Source organism: Pleurodeles waltl, chromosome 4_1, assembly GCF_031143425.1.
Source record: "Pleurodeles waltl isolate 20211129_DDA chromosome 4_1, aPleWal1.hap1.20221129, whole genome shotgun sequence".
In the NCBI taxonomy this organism is placed as follows: Eukaryota; Metazoa; Chordata; class Amphibia; order Caudata; family Salamandridae; genus Pleurodeles; species Pleurodeles waltl.
In genome coordinates this window covers 768,558,744-768,572,057 of record NC_090442.1, presented here as the reverse complement: position 1 = coordinate 768,572,057, position 13,314 = coordinate 768,558,744, and the positions used below count along the sequence as shown (strand labels likewise).

Genomic DNA, 13,314 nt, shown 5'->3' with positions numbered 1-13,314 from the left:
AATTGCAAACCCAATAAAGAAAATCCTCTGGGTGCACTGGCAAAAGCCGGAAAGCCGACTGAATATCTGACTTGGCCATTTCAGCACCACGGCCACACTTCCTCACCAAAGAAATCACATAATCAACCGATGCGTAATGCACCACCGAGTCCTCCGTGGCGATGAAATCATTCACCGACGCACCCGCCGGCCAAGACAAATGATGGATAAGACGAAACTCACCCTTCTGCTTTTTTGGCACCACCCCTAGAGGGGAAATCATCAAATTTGGCAATGGCCAACTGAAAAAGGGGCCTACAATCCTACCCAACTCCACTTCCTTTTTAAGTTTAGCCCTAGCAACATCGGGGTATTGCCTTGCGGACTTCAAATTGTTGGCCCATCTCCTCACCCTCGGACCTTGGTAACATAGCTTAAATCCGTCCCTGAAACCCCGGACCAAAACTTTTGCATTCTCCGAACGCGGATAAAATTGCAACCAATACATAACAACCTCTATATGAATAGGAGTATTGCCCTTTACCTGCCAACTGCTGGAATTGCCCTCTTCCCCTGTCCACTCCTCTACCCTGTACCCCCTGCCCATCCCAATTGAGTCCTCCAAAACATTGGTAAACCGGATGCCTGCCCCCACAGTTGGACCAATCATGCTTAAATTTACATTGTTGCCTTGTGCACATGCCGCTGTTGAATGACCAGCAGGCCCCATTATGTGGCAATTGCCCCCTTTGTCCAAATCCCACCCCAAAATGGGTGGGACGGCCCTGAAAGGGCCGATACTGAACGGGTAAACCACTTGCCGTATGCGTTGCAGGGCAGTCCGAGCAGTTCTCAACCACTGCATCCACAATTCATTATCAATTTCACCCCAAGCCTTTTCTGGATAAACCGCTTTCCTTGCCCTAAATTCCTCGTCATAACGGAACCAGCCAAATCCACCATAATCCATCTGTGCCCTTCTCACCACATCCATGTATTTCAAAAGCGCCACCAAACAATCCGGGTCAACGCTCGCACAGAACACTGGCATAAATCAAAAAAGCCGATGTCCAATTCTCAATTGTCGTGGGAACTTTAGGTCTCCGAGCTAATTCCCACTCCTCCTCCTTAGATCCCTCTTTAGCCTGGACTTCTCTATGAAGTAACTTAAACACATCCACAAACTCCCCTTTCCAAATTTTTTCTTTCAAACTTAGAGTGAGATGCGCCCCCAAAGGTATCGACACTCCTATACGGCAATCCCTTTCCCTTTCCCAAACCTTGACTAATTCCACTATTCTGTCCCGTACTCACCTGATCCACCTCAACCTTACCTGCTTCCTCCTGGGCATTCATGGGATCCCCCACCTTGCTCTCTTTTCCTTCTCCACCCGCCTGAATTGCTACATCCACATTTGTTGAAACTCAAAACCCAGACCTGGTACCCCCCAATACACAACCCTCACCTCTAGATAAATTTGCAGCCACCTCTCGACGAGACAGCGGCTCGCCCCGGAACGCCTGCCCACTCGTTGACGCTTGAGGAGCTTCGGCTTGTTCACCATCCTCACCGTAGTCCAACTCCTCTTCTTCCTCGCCAGTCAAAATAGCGCTCCGGCTATAAGACCTCGACTCCAAACCTCGGCATTCGACTCAACCGATCTGACTTCCATAGGTGTGACCTCCCTCGCTGTCAGGCGAACCGCTCCGGATTGCGCCCTCTCTTCTATTCGGCGTCCCGGAGGTGCCCTGACCCCCACCGTAACAGGACCTCCAGCCGACCGCCCAGACGGCTGGTGCTCTACTAACACCCCATGTCCGCTCGAAACATGAGGGGCCACATGCCCAGAAAGGTACGCCCTCTGTTCTTGACCCAAAACCCTCTGACCCAACTGCGCTGACCCTGCACCCCCATATTCCGATGTTACACCAAAAATGGTACCCTTTGAAATCCTACCTTGTTCCTTCTGGAAAAACCCTTGCCCTCCTGCCCTAAAAATTGAATGATCCTCCACCTCCCACTCCTGCACCCCTTGCCCCACCTGAGGAACTATCTTGGAAATCTGTCCACTCCCCCTTCCACTAGATACTAATAAACCCCTTTCCTGTTGCCCACCAATGCCATTACCTTCCTCAACCTGCAGCTCTAAAACCTCACCTTCCTCCTCAGAATCGATGACAATTACAGCCTTATTATTCTGTTCAGCCATAAACATATGGCTACCTTCACCTGACGAGAAATTCTCTTCCTCGACACTTAATTCCAACAAATTCTCTCCCTCGACGTTTAATTCCATCAAATCGGAGGGCGCGGCCATCTTGGCTGCCCCTCCTAACTGCCTTTCCTCAAAAGGCTGTCCATCCTGCTCCCCCTCGCTTTCTACGGCGAGTGGAGCTTGAGGTAGGAGAACCTGGTGCGCACGCGCGGCTTTTGAAAAGCTCGCGCATGCCGCACCCGCCCCCTTCTGGCCGCAGGTGCGCATCGCACCCTGCGGCCGTCCGGCTCCAGCCCCAGAACGCGCGCGAGAGCCGCGCCCAACCGCTTTCCCCGCAACGGAGCCATCCATGACAACCCGGGCACCTCTACCTGTGGCTGCCACTCTCCGCGCCACCAAAGCACCATAACTACGTGCAGTACGTGCCGCACCCCTCCTCGCCGCCACTAATCCAGGTAAGCCGCCCTCATGTCTAACCCTTGCTTCCTCACTCTCGTGGTCCGGCGAAAACGAAACTTTTCGCCCGGCCACACTCTTAACTTTAAATTTCCTGCCCTTCTTTGGGCTTGTAACAGGGGATTTACACGCCAAAACAGCAGCCGAAACCCTGTCAGAGGAAGACCGCTTCGGTCTCCTCAAACCCACCCACGCTTGTTCTAAAACCCCTTCTCTTATCAAATCTTCCCTCCCAGCCTCCTGCAAAACCTTCAATGCCTGAACCACAGTATTAATCTCCATGACAACCTAAAATAAACACTTTCTCCAAGCTACAAAAAACTCCGGCCTAAAAACGCCCAAAAAACTGCCCGAGTACCGCCTCCTGGGTGTGACTACGGCCAAAGAGGCCGCCCAAACCCAACCCACCCCTTTTATAATGGCCCCAAGGCTACCACTCCTTCCTGTCCCTTACCCAATCAAATAACCCGGTCTCCCTGTGGCCAGCTCCACCGGCCCGATAAGCCCGGGGGGAGACCAGGCATGCCTGACTCCCCCCAAATCCCCATGGGGGCCCCTGGAGCTCGGACCCCAAAACCCCCTCACCCCCACCTGCGTACCGCGGGGGCCTTTGATACGCCACTGCTAGAAAGCCAAACCATTTCAACCAAGCACAACTGAGTGCCTCATCGGGGTATGAAGTGCTATATATACATGTAAATAAAACACAACAACATAAAAATGCCATAGCCGAACATGGCATAGGGCCCGTACAATGCACAACGCAGGTAGGATTAGACCATCACAGCCTTTACCCATAAATGAATAACGTTTTCGTACATTTGTCAAAAATCCTTGATTTTTTTTTTAACTAAACAAATACATTTTGCATCTTTCTCTGCTCGTACAATCGCCCATTCTAACTTAATTTCCACCAGGTTAACTTGCGCTTTTCTGTCCCCAAATGCTGATATGTAAGTTTATGTATTTGCAAGTACATGAAGCGAAGGGCGATTCAAAGGTGGGTAAAAAATAGATAAAAGCGAATGTGTGAAAGAAGCAGAGGAAAGTAAGAAAAGAGACGCATGAAAATGTGAACCAATTGTCACCCTGATCGTTTGAATGTGTCCTGCAGCCAGGGCTGCCAGTCCATGTGAGGGCGGAGTCTGCAGAGTGTCAAATGACCGTCGGCGGGACGGGTTCGGGTTTTGATGGGCAACTGTATAGTAAAGTGTGATGAGTCCCGGAGCCTCAGTAAGCGGAAGCTAAGTAGTATTCAAAGCAACAAGCGTAGTGTTCAGGTTTACAGCTCCTCACAACTAGCTGTGCAATACTCAGAACTTCCAATAATATGCACAGCTTCTAGCATAACAGGGAAGCTGTTCAGGATTCTGCATTTCCATTTCCCGATCCACAATTTCGGAGTTGAATGTATCGACCATTATGAATAAGTGTGCATCACCTAGATTTACCCTCTTCACGCTTTATCACCCACCTCCAAGCAGCACCCCCTCTCGCAATCCGCGCCATGGTCTCTGTCTTCGGAACCCATGCGAGTTTCTTAGATGTATTCCGTTCCATCAGTGACAGCATACAGACATGTACCTGGCTCCACCCACTGTCATGGGGTATTCACTCCCATTAAAAAGCCTGCCTTTCTTCCTGTTGTACAGGTGGCTCGTTGGTCTAGGGGTATGATTCTCGCTTTGGGTGCGAGAGGTCCCGGGTTCAAATCCCGGACGAGCCCTCTTTTGAATTAGTGTAATACTTCACGACATTTTGAATAAAATATAAGTACGCTTTCTGAAATGATGACCGTATAGTATGACGATGGTATATCGATGACAGAAACACATTTCTGTGGAATTCAAAACGGCGATTAAATCGTCACACAATTTACAGCTCTGGGAACGGTAGTATGCGTGTAGCAAATGGGGAGATAGGTGCAATTTCCCGAGCGTGTTTCAGGAGCTTCTAATGCATACATGCTAACTTTTCAGAAGCAAGAAGTGGGAACTTAACAAAAACCAGAATGTTATTATTTCTCCCATTGATGTGTATTGAAGCAGAGGTAACTTCAGACCGGAGATGGACAAAATAAAGCCATACTTGGCTTGAAAAATCGGTAGTTTCCCACCTCATTGGGTCTGGTGGCATCTATGCTAAATGATACATGCCAACATTTAAAAAGAATGGGGTCCTGGGGGTACACCCAACGGATGTCTTCCCCCGGTGTTATTCGGGCCGGTGGTACAGTCCAGGGGGATTTGCGAGTGGTCATTTGTTAACGTAGTTCAATGGGCGGGGCTAAACGGACAGGTCGCTGTCGCCTGGGTGCCGCCCTCTTTCTGAAGGCAGGTTGTCCTGAGGAAGGAGTGTTAGAATTTGGGTTGTTGACAGTAGGTCTGAGTAATTACTTATATCTGTAAAAGCGATTATCACTTTATAAACAATCTTGTGAGGTTGTCGTGGCGGATAAGAATCAGGAGGTAAAGGAAACGCTGAGGGTTCTTTATGAAGCAGGGAGAGAGGATTTACTGCAGCCTGAGGTGTTGTTTCAGGCGTGGGTTGGAATTACTGTAATGGCGTGTTCACCGCCGTAACCCACAGTAAGGGTGGAGGTTGCTGCAGATGAGAGACCCGAAGAAGAATTAACGGTTCTCTCCGGCGATAGGGAACTCAGGCTTACTTCGACCGACGCAGAGGTAGTGGGCAGGTGTGGCAGAGCCAGGGGTCGCGGGCCAGTGGAAAGGCGTGCCCCCAGTCTGGGGAGGCGGCTGCCTGCGGCAAGCAGTTCAAGATGGCCGGCTCGAGTGGCATCAGCACTGCCTGCGCAGCATGCAGAGGTGGTGTCAGGGCAGCAGGGCGGTGCTCGCGCTTCACGCTAGATGCGAGTGCTCGGGATGTCATGATGTTGAAATTCGAGGCAGGACTCGAGTCTGCTCGCTCCCAGCGATCCGAGATGCGGAGTGAAGAAAGAGTGGGACGAGTGTCCCTTGACAGCAAAGGAAAGTTAATGCACCCAGGTTTTGCTGAGGAATGGGCTAAGCAGGGCACAAGGCAGGAGCGTTTAGGGTTATCAGCTGGTGGGCTCCAGGAGAGGCCAATTGATTTCAGCATAACCAAGGGGAAGAAGCAGGATGCAGGCAAAACATATCTAGCGGAGGGGGGGGGGGAGGACGCAGCTTTGAAGGAAATAAGCAATTGGTTCAGCAGGGTAGACCTTTATCTCAAGGCAGATGGATCTGGGTGGAAGAGGGTCAGGGCACGAGAAAGAGGAGCGGCCTATATTTAATCAATTGGACCTCAGGACCACCCATCCGACAGGTTGGAGCGACCTGCAGGCAACATAGAAATGATGCCACACAGACCCTGAAGCTGTGACAACAGACAACCAGAGAGGTTGGGAACGGCCTCTGGAACCCGGTATGAAGAGAGGAAGAGGCCAGAGGCGACTATCCCGACAGCAAGGGGAGTAGTTGTGCACGAGACCCACGGATGGGAGTGATATTGATTGGAGGGTGTATGATGGGGGCTTTGGAGATGGGGAAAGGCCTGGAGTGAGTGCTGTGGATGAACAAGATATAGTATGCCAATTGGACTGTGAAGAGGAGGAACTGCAGGAAGGGGACATTCCTCATTGGAAGGACACAAGAGAGGAGCAGGCAGGGATATTGGAGTGGGGGGGGAACTAATGTTTCTTGTGATAGTGTTTCTCTGCAGGTATGCAGCAAAAAGTTTACAGTGGTGGGGGGAGCACATAGATCTGAGTGAGGAGGATGAGAAAGGGTGGAAGACGTTAGCCCGAGGTCAAGGTTACAAACAGGTGAGACACAATGGTTGAAGGGCTAGAGTTTTGTACACAAATTACAAATGTCAAAGGCAGACATTGGAGTAGGCCCATCTGGAGTGTACAAAGGGGTAGGCACAGATGCTGAAGATGGGGAGAAAACGGTGGGGAGCCCAAAATCAGGGGAGAAAGGTGCCATGCAGAAAGGGGATCTGGAGGCTGTGGAAGAAGTTTCAAAAGGTGGGGGAAATAGGGAACGAATCTGCAAAAGAAAATGAAGGTCCAAAAGATGAAAAGAAATCAGGGGAATCCAAACAGGACAGGGATAAGGCTTCAGTTTTTAGGAGACTCTCCTACATGGGGGATTCCATGCCATTTGGGGCTCATCTTTCGACTGTGACAAAATAAAAAATATGGAAAGGTGAGTTCATCGATGTTTACAAATTGTTACGTAGGGAATTGCAAGCGAAGGAAGGCTCCAGGGAGGAAGTGTGGGAGTTAGATAGGCTCCCCAGGGTCCCTACCAACATTGACACATGGACATCAGCTTTTTTCATATTCTCCAGATTTTACTGTGAACATTTTTCCAAAAGGTCGGTAGCCATCAAATACATCAACACCATTAGAAAAGCTCATGCTGAGTTTGGGGGCAAGAATAGTTTTGAAGCCAAATGCCTTGAGGTGAGGTGGATAATGAATTGTGGGTCCAATGGATGTATCCACAAAGACCACCACCAACTATGCATAGTGCTAGTGGCCTAGCAGTCCCCTATCGGCCTTTTCAGGGAAAACCCACCCTGGGAGGGGTGGGCACTTGGAACAAAGGGCAGATCAGAGTTTAGGGGGCTTGCTGGAACTACAATAGAGGCGTCTGCACCAAGGCCATGTGTAGATACAAACATGAGTGTTCCAAGTGTGGGGGGAGACCAGCACTGTTATGGGGAGCAATCACAAGAAAGAGGCACAGGCCAAGGTAAGGGTAAGGGTGGTGTTTCTTTGGATCTGGAAACAAGGGCTTCTACTCCGGTTAATCTTGAGGTTTTGTCATGGTAGCTGGCATTCTATCCCAACAGGGAAGCAGCTGCAATGCTTCATTGGGGTTTTCAGCTGGATTTTTATTTAGTTTATCAAGGCCCCAGGTACAGACGCCTTTCAGACAAACTACTCTCAGCTAGGCAGCATTGACGTGTAGTCCAAGCAAAACTTGTCAATAAAGAAGACGGTAGGTGAATTTAGGCTAATCCATCACTTGTCTTGGCCAGAAGGAACATCCGTTTATGATTTCATTGCGAAGTGGTTCAATTTGCGCATTTGGACACAGGTATGACCTTGATTAGGAAGGTGGATGTAGGAGCTGAGTTAGCTAAGTGTGACATTAAGTCTGCATTTCGTTTGTTGCCAGTTCACCCTGCGGATTTTCCAGTTGGGAATTTATTTCCAAGAACAATTTTTTGCTGACAAAGTTTTACCAATGGGTTGTGCAGTTTCCTGCAGACTGTTTGAATTGTTTAGTTCTTTCCTACAATGATGTTTTTCAGCAAGGACATGGAATAACAGAGTGATTCATTAGCTAGATGATTTTCTGTTTGTGGGAAGAGACAGTTCCAGAATTTGTAAAGCTGCCTTGGGCGATTTTCAGACAATGACAAAGGATTTTGGGGTCACGCTGGCCCCTGAGAAAACAGAAGGTCCCAGTACACAGCTAGTTTTCTTGGGAATTCAGTTGGATTCAGTAAGGATGGAAGCAAGCTTGTCGGCTACTAAAGTAGAAGAACTAACAAAGTTGTTACAGCAGGCTTTACAGTCAGAAAAAATGCCACTAAAGCAGTTGCAGCAATTGATGGGCCATCTCACGTATGCTTGCAGGGTGGTTAGAGCTGGGAGAGCTTTCTGTCGCAGGTTAAGTTTTGCCATGGCAGGCGTGTCCTTGCCTAACCAATGAGTGCAAATTTCTGCAGCACTGAAGGCGGATTTCAAAGTGTGGCCTAAGTTTTTGCAATGTTTCAATGGTGTGTCAATGTGGTCAATCGAAGAGAATTTTCAATGGCAAGTTCAGATTTTTTCAGATGTGGCAGGTTCTGATGGCTTTGGGATCTTTTGGGACATAAGTTGGTGTGCAGAACAGTGGCCGATAACATGGAAAGAAGGGAGCAAGAGCATTGCCTTTTTTGAATTTATTTCCTTTACTGGTTGCATTGGTAGTATGGGGAAAAAATTGGTATTTTAAACTGTGCTATTCTATGTAGACAACAGAACTGTGGTTGACCTTGTAAATGGGCAAAAGGTGAAGGATAAGAAACTGCTCAAGATGTTGCAAAGCTTCATGTTGGCATGCTTAATTCATAACAATGTTTTTCACCCTCACCATGTGCCAGGCAAGGATAATAACAATGCAGACGCTTTGTCTCATTCGCCATGGCAGAGACTTTGTGGGTTGGCACCCCAAGCGGATCTGCAGAAGACAATGGTACCTCAGGAGGTTTGGGACCTGGCACAATGAGGATACTGGACTTAGTGGAAAAGTCTATTTCTTCAAGTATCCGGAAAGCATACAAGAGAGTATGGGCTGAGTTTTTTTAGTGGTAGAGCCGTTTATAGGCCTGAAGCGCCGAATTCTGCAGGGGGGAGGATTACTTACGTTGTGAGATTTATTATGCATAACATAAAGAAGAAAGTGTCAGCCAACACTATAGCGGGGAAGCTAGCAGGTATTCCTTTTTTTGGCAAAATCTTCTGGGGATATGACCCATCGGGAGGTGAGTTGGGGAAAAGAATTCTAGGAGATTGAGCGAGAGAATCTAAGCTAAGGACTACAGTGAGGCAGCCGATTACCATTGGTAAGTTCCTGAAGCTCACGCAAGGCTCACAACAAGTCTGCTTTTGAATTATGAAGATAAGCTATCAGGCTTTGTATGATCTGGTTATTTCTTGGTTCTTTCAGAGTTAATTGGGGGAGGAGGGGTGTAGGAGGATGGACTGGCTTGTAGTGAGTACCAAGGGGTACTTGCACCAGGCCCAGTTATCCCTTATTAGTGTATAGGGTGTCTAGCAGCTTAGGCTGATAGATAATGGTAGCTTAGCAGAGCAGCTTAGGCTGAACTAGGAGACGTGTGAAGCTACTACAGTACCACTTAGTGTCATATGCACAATATCATAAGAAAACACAATACACAGTTATACTAAAAATAAAGGTACTTTATTTTTATGACAATATGCCAAAGTATCTTAGAGTGTACCCTCAGTGAGAGGATAGCAAATATACACAAGATATATATACACAATAGCAAAAATATGCAGTATAGTCTTAGAAAACAGTGCAAAAATGTATAGTTACAATAGGATGCAACGGGGAAACATAGGGATAGGGGCAACACAAACCATATACTCCAAAAGTGGAATGCGAACCACGAATGGACCCCAAACCTATGTGACCTTGTAGAGGGTCGCTGGGACTATTAGAAAATAGTGAGAGTTAGAAAAATAACCCTCCCCAAGACCCTGAAAAGTGAGTGCAAAGTGCACTAAAGTTCCCCTAAGGACAAAGAAGGCGTGTTAGAGGAATAATGCAGGAAAGACACAAACCAGCAATGCAACAACTGTGGATTTCCAATCTAGGGTACCTGTGGAACAAGGGGACCAAGTCCAAAAGTCACAAGCAAGTCGGAGATGGGCAAATGCCCAGGAAATGCCAGCTGCGGGTGCAAAGAAGCTTCTTCTGGACAGAAGAAGCTGAGGTTTCTGCAGGAACAAAAAGGGCTAGAGACTTCCCCTTTGGTGGACGGATCCCTCTCGCCGTGGAGAGTCGTGCAGAAGTGTTTTCCCGCCGAAAGAACGCCAACAAGCCTTGCTAGCTGCAAATCGTGCGGTTAGCGTTTTTGGACGCTGCTGAGGCCCAGGAGGGACCAGGAGGTCGCAAATTGGACCAGCAGAGAGAGGGGACGTCGAGCAAGACAAGGAGCCCTCTCTGAAGCAGGTAGCACCCGGAGAAGTGCCAGAAACAGGCACTACGAGGATGCGTGAAACGGTGCTCACCCGAAGTCGCACAAAGGAGTCCCACGTCGCCGGAGACCAACTTAGAAAGTCGTGCAATGTAGGTTAGAGTGCCGTGGACCCAGGCTTGGCTGTGCACAAAGGATTTCCGCCGGAAGTGCACAGGGGCCGGAGTAGCTGCAAAAGTCGCGGTTCCCAGCAATGCAGCCCAGCGAGGTGAGGCAAGGACTTACCTCCACCAAACTTGGACTGAAGAGTCACTGGACTGTGGGGGTCACTTGGACAGAGTCGCTGGATTCGAGGGACCTCGCTCGTCGTGCTGAGAGGAGACCCAAGGGACCGGTAATGCAGCTTTTTGGTGCCTGTGGTTGCAGGGGGAAGATTCCGTCGACCCACGGGAGATTTCTTCGGAGCTTCTGGTGCAGAGAGGAGGCAGGCTACCCCCACAGCATGCACAAGCAGGAAAACAGTCGAGAAGGCGGCAGGATCAGCGTTACAGAGTTGCAGTAGTCGTCTTTGCTACTATGTTGCAGTTTTGCAGGCTTCCAGCGCGGTCAGCAGTCGATTCCTTGGCAGAAGGTGAAGAGAGAGATGCAGAGGAACTCGGATGAGCTCTTGCATTCGTTATCTAAAGGTTCCCCAGAGACAGAGACCCTAAATAGCCAGAAAAGAGGGTTTGGCTACCTAGGAGAGAGGATAGGCTACTAACACCTGAAGGAGCCTATCAGAAGGAGTCTCTGACGTCACCTGGTGGCACTGGCCACTCAGAGCAGTCCAGTGTGCCAGCAGCACCTCTGTTTCCAAGATGGCAGAGGTCTGGAGCACACTGGAGGAGCTCTGGACACCTCCCAGGGGAGGTGCAGGTCAGGGGAGTGGTCACTCCCCTTTCCTTTGTCCAGTTTCGTGCCAGAGCAGGGCTAAGGGGTCCCCTGAACCGGTGTAGACTGGCTTATGCAGAATTGGGCACATCTGTGCCCAACAAAGCATTTCCAGAGGCTAGGGGAGGCTACTCCTCCCCTGCCTTCACACCATTTTCCAAAGGGAGAGGGTGTCACACCCTCTCTCAGAGGAAGTTCTTTGTTCTGCCATCCTGGGCCAGGCCTGGCTGGACCCCAGGAGGGCATATGCCTGTCTGAGGGGTTGGCAGCAGCAGCAGCTGCAGTGAAACCCCAGGAAGGGCAGTTTGGCAGTACCAGGGTCTGTGCTACAGACCACTGGGATCATGGAATTGTGCCAACAATGCCAGGATGGCATAGAGGGGGCAATTCCATGATCTTAAACATGTTACATGGCCATATTCGGAGTTACCATTGTGAAGCTACATATAGGTAGTGACCTATATGTAGTGCACGCGTGTAATGGTGTCCCCGCACTCACAAAGTTCAGGGAATTGGCTCTGAACAATGTGGGGGCACCTTGGCTAGTGCCAGGGTGCCCTCACACTAAGTAACTTTGCACCTAACCTTTACCAGGTAAAGGTTAGACATATAGGTGACTTATAAGTTACTTAAGTGCAGTGTAAAATGGCTGTGAAATAACGTGGACGTTATTTCACTCAGGCTGCAGTGGCAGGCCTGTGTAAGAATTGTCAGAGCTCCCTATGGGTGGCAAAAGAAATGCTGCAGCCCATGGGGATCTCCTGGAACCCCAATACCCTGGATACCTCAGTACCATATACTAGGGAATTATAAGGGTGTTCCAGTAAGCCAATGTAAATTGGTAAAATTGGTCACTAGCCTGTTAGTGACAATTTAGAAAGAAATGAGAGAGCATAACCACTGAGGTTCTGATTAGCAGAGCCTCAGTGAGACAGTTATGCACTACACAGGGAACACATACATATAGGCCACAAACTTATGAGCACTGGGGTCCTGACTAGCAGGGTCCCAGTGACACATAACAAACATACTGAAAACATAGGGTTTTCACTATGAGCACTGGGCCCTGGCTAGCAGGATCCCAGTGAGACAGTGAAAACACCCTGACATACACTCACAAACAGGCCAAATGTGGGGGTAACAAGGCTAGAAAGAGGCTACTTTCTCACAAGGGGTTTGGCAGTGGAACATGTCAAAGCATCAGGCAAGGCTATCAGGATCACTTTAACTCATTCCAAGACTGATCAGGTAGGTAAGGGTAGCAATACTTTGTTCTACAAGATTGGGTGTGTGTTATGCCCGGTAGTTGCATGGCACCAATTCAAGCAAGTGGGTGGGGGGGGTGGCGGGGGGTCTCAAGGGTTATTTGTTTTCAGACGTTGTGATGGGTCCAGACTGACTGCAGGGCAGTTGTGAGAAAAATATTGGCATCATTGGGGGGGAAACTCCAGGGGATTTTGGTACGCATTCCTTTCATATTGGGGCTGCATCAGTAGCAGCAAAGTTGGGTTTTTGTGTTCAAGAGTTGCGTATGCTGGGTAGATGGGCTTCTAATTGTTGTGTTAGCTACGTCGACATTCAGACGGTTTGTGAAATGGGTGCTAATTCCTTTTCTCTTTTTAGGTTGTGTGACGTGACCAGTTTTGGCAACTTTGGCTGTTTGAATCATGGGGCACTCATTTGTGAAGTGGGCAGCGAAATACACAGAAAAAAGACTGGGGAAAAATCTGGGTTTCCGTTTTGAGGATGTACAATTGCATTGGTGGGGTTAGGGGGTTATGAAGTGGGGACAACTGTTACCCTGTTTATCTAATCTGATGCAGAATAGGCTTTGTCCTGATGTTTTGATCTTGGGTTTAGGGGAAAAACGATTTAGTCAGAGAATCTGGTTTGGGTTTGCTAAAAGTGATGAAGAACGATTTAGATATCATAAGCAGATCTAGGGTGGGGACACACATTATATGGACAGGCTTTGTCCCAAGGAGGGTGTGTAGAGGGGCAGTGGGGTTTGCAGCACTAGAAAAAG

General features: G+C 48.9%; 1 long non-coding RNA gene and 1 other non-coding gene across 4 annotated transcripts in view; both read left to right on the top strand.

Moving 5' to 3' along the window:
- The first annotated feature begins 4,305 nt into the window (after positions 1 to 4,305).
- Positions 4,306 to 4,377, top strand: TRNAP-UGG (transfer RNA proline (anticodon UGG)). The gene has a single exon. It is a non-coding gene; the product is annotated as a tRNA-Pro (tRNA).
- Positions 4,378 to 4,948: 571 nt separating this feature from the next.
- Positions 4,949 to 13,314, top strand: part of LOC138288136 (uncharacterized) — a 41,307-nt gene continuing 32,941 nt past the window's right edge. For 2 of the 3 annotated variants that reach the window (XR_011202349.1, XR_011202347.1), the window contains exon 1: positions 4,949 to 5,029. This is a non-coding gene — a long non-coding RNA (uncharacterized lncRNA). The remainder of the gene's footprint in view (positions 5,030 to 13,314) is intronic. The other variant, XR_011202348.1, reaches the window with a different exon arrangement.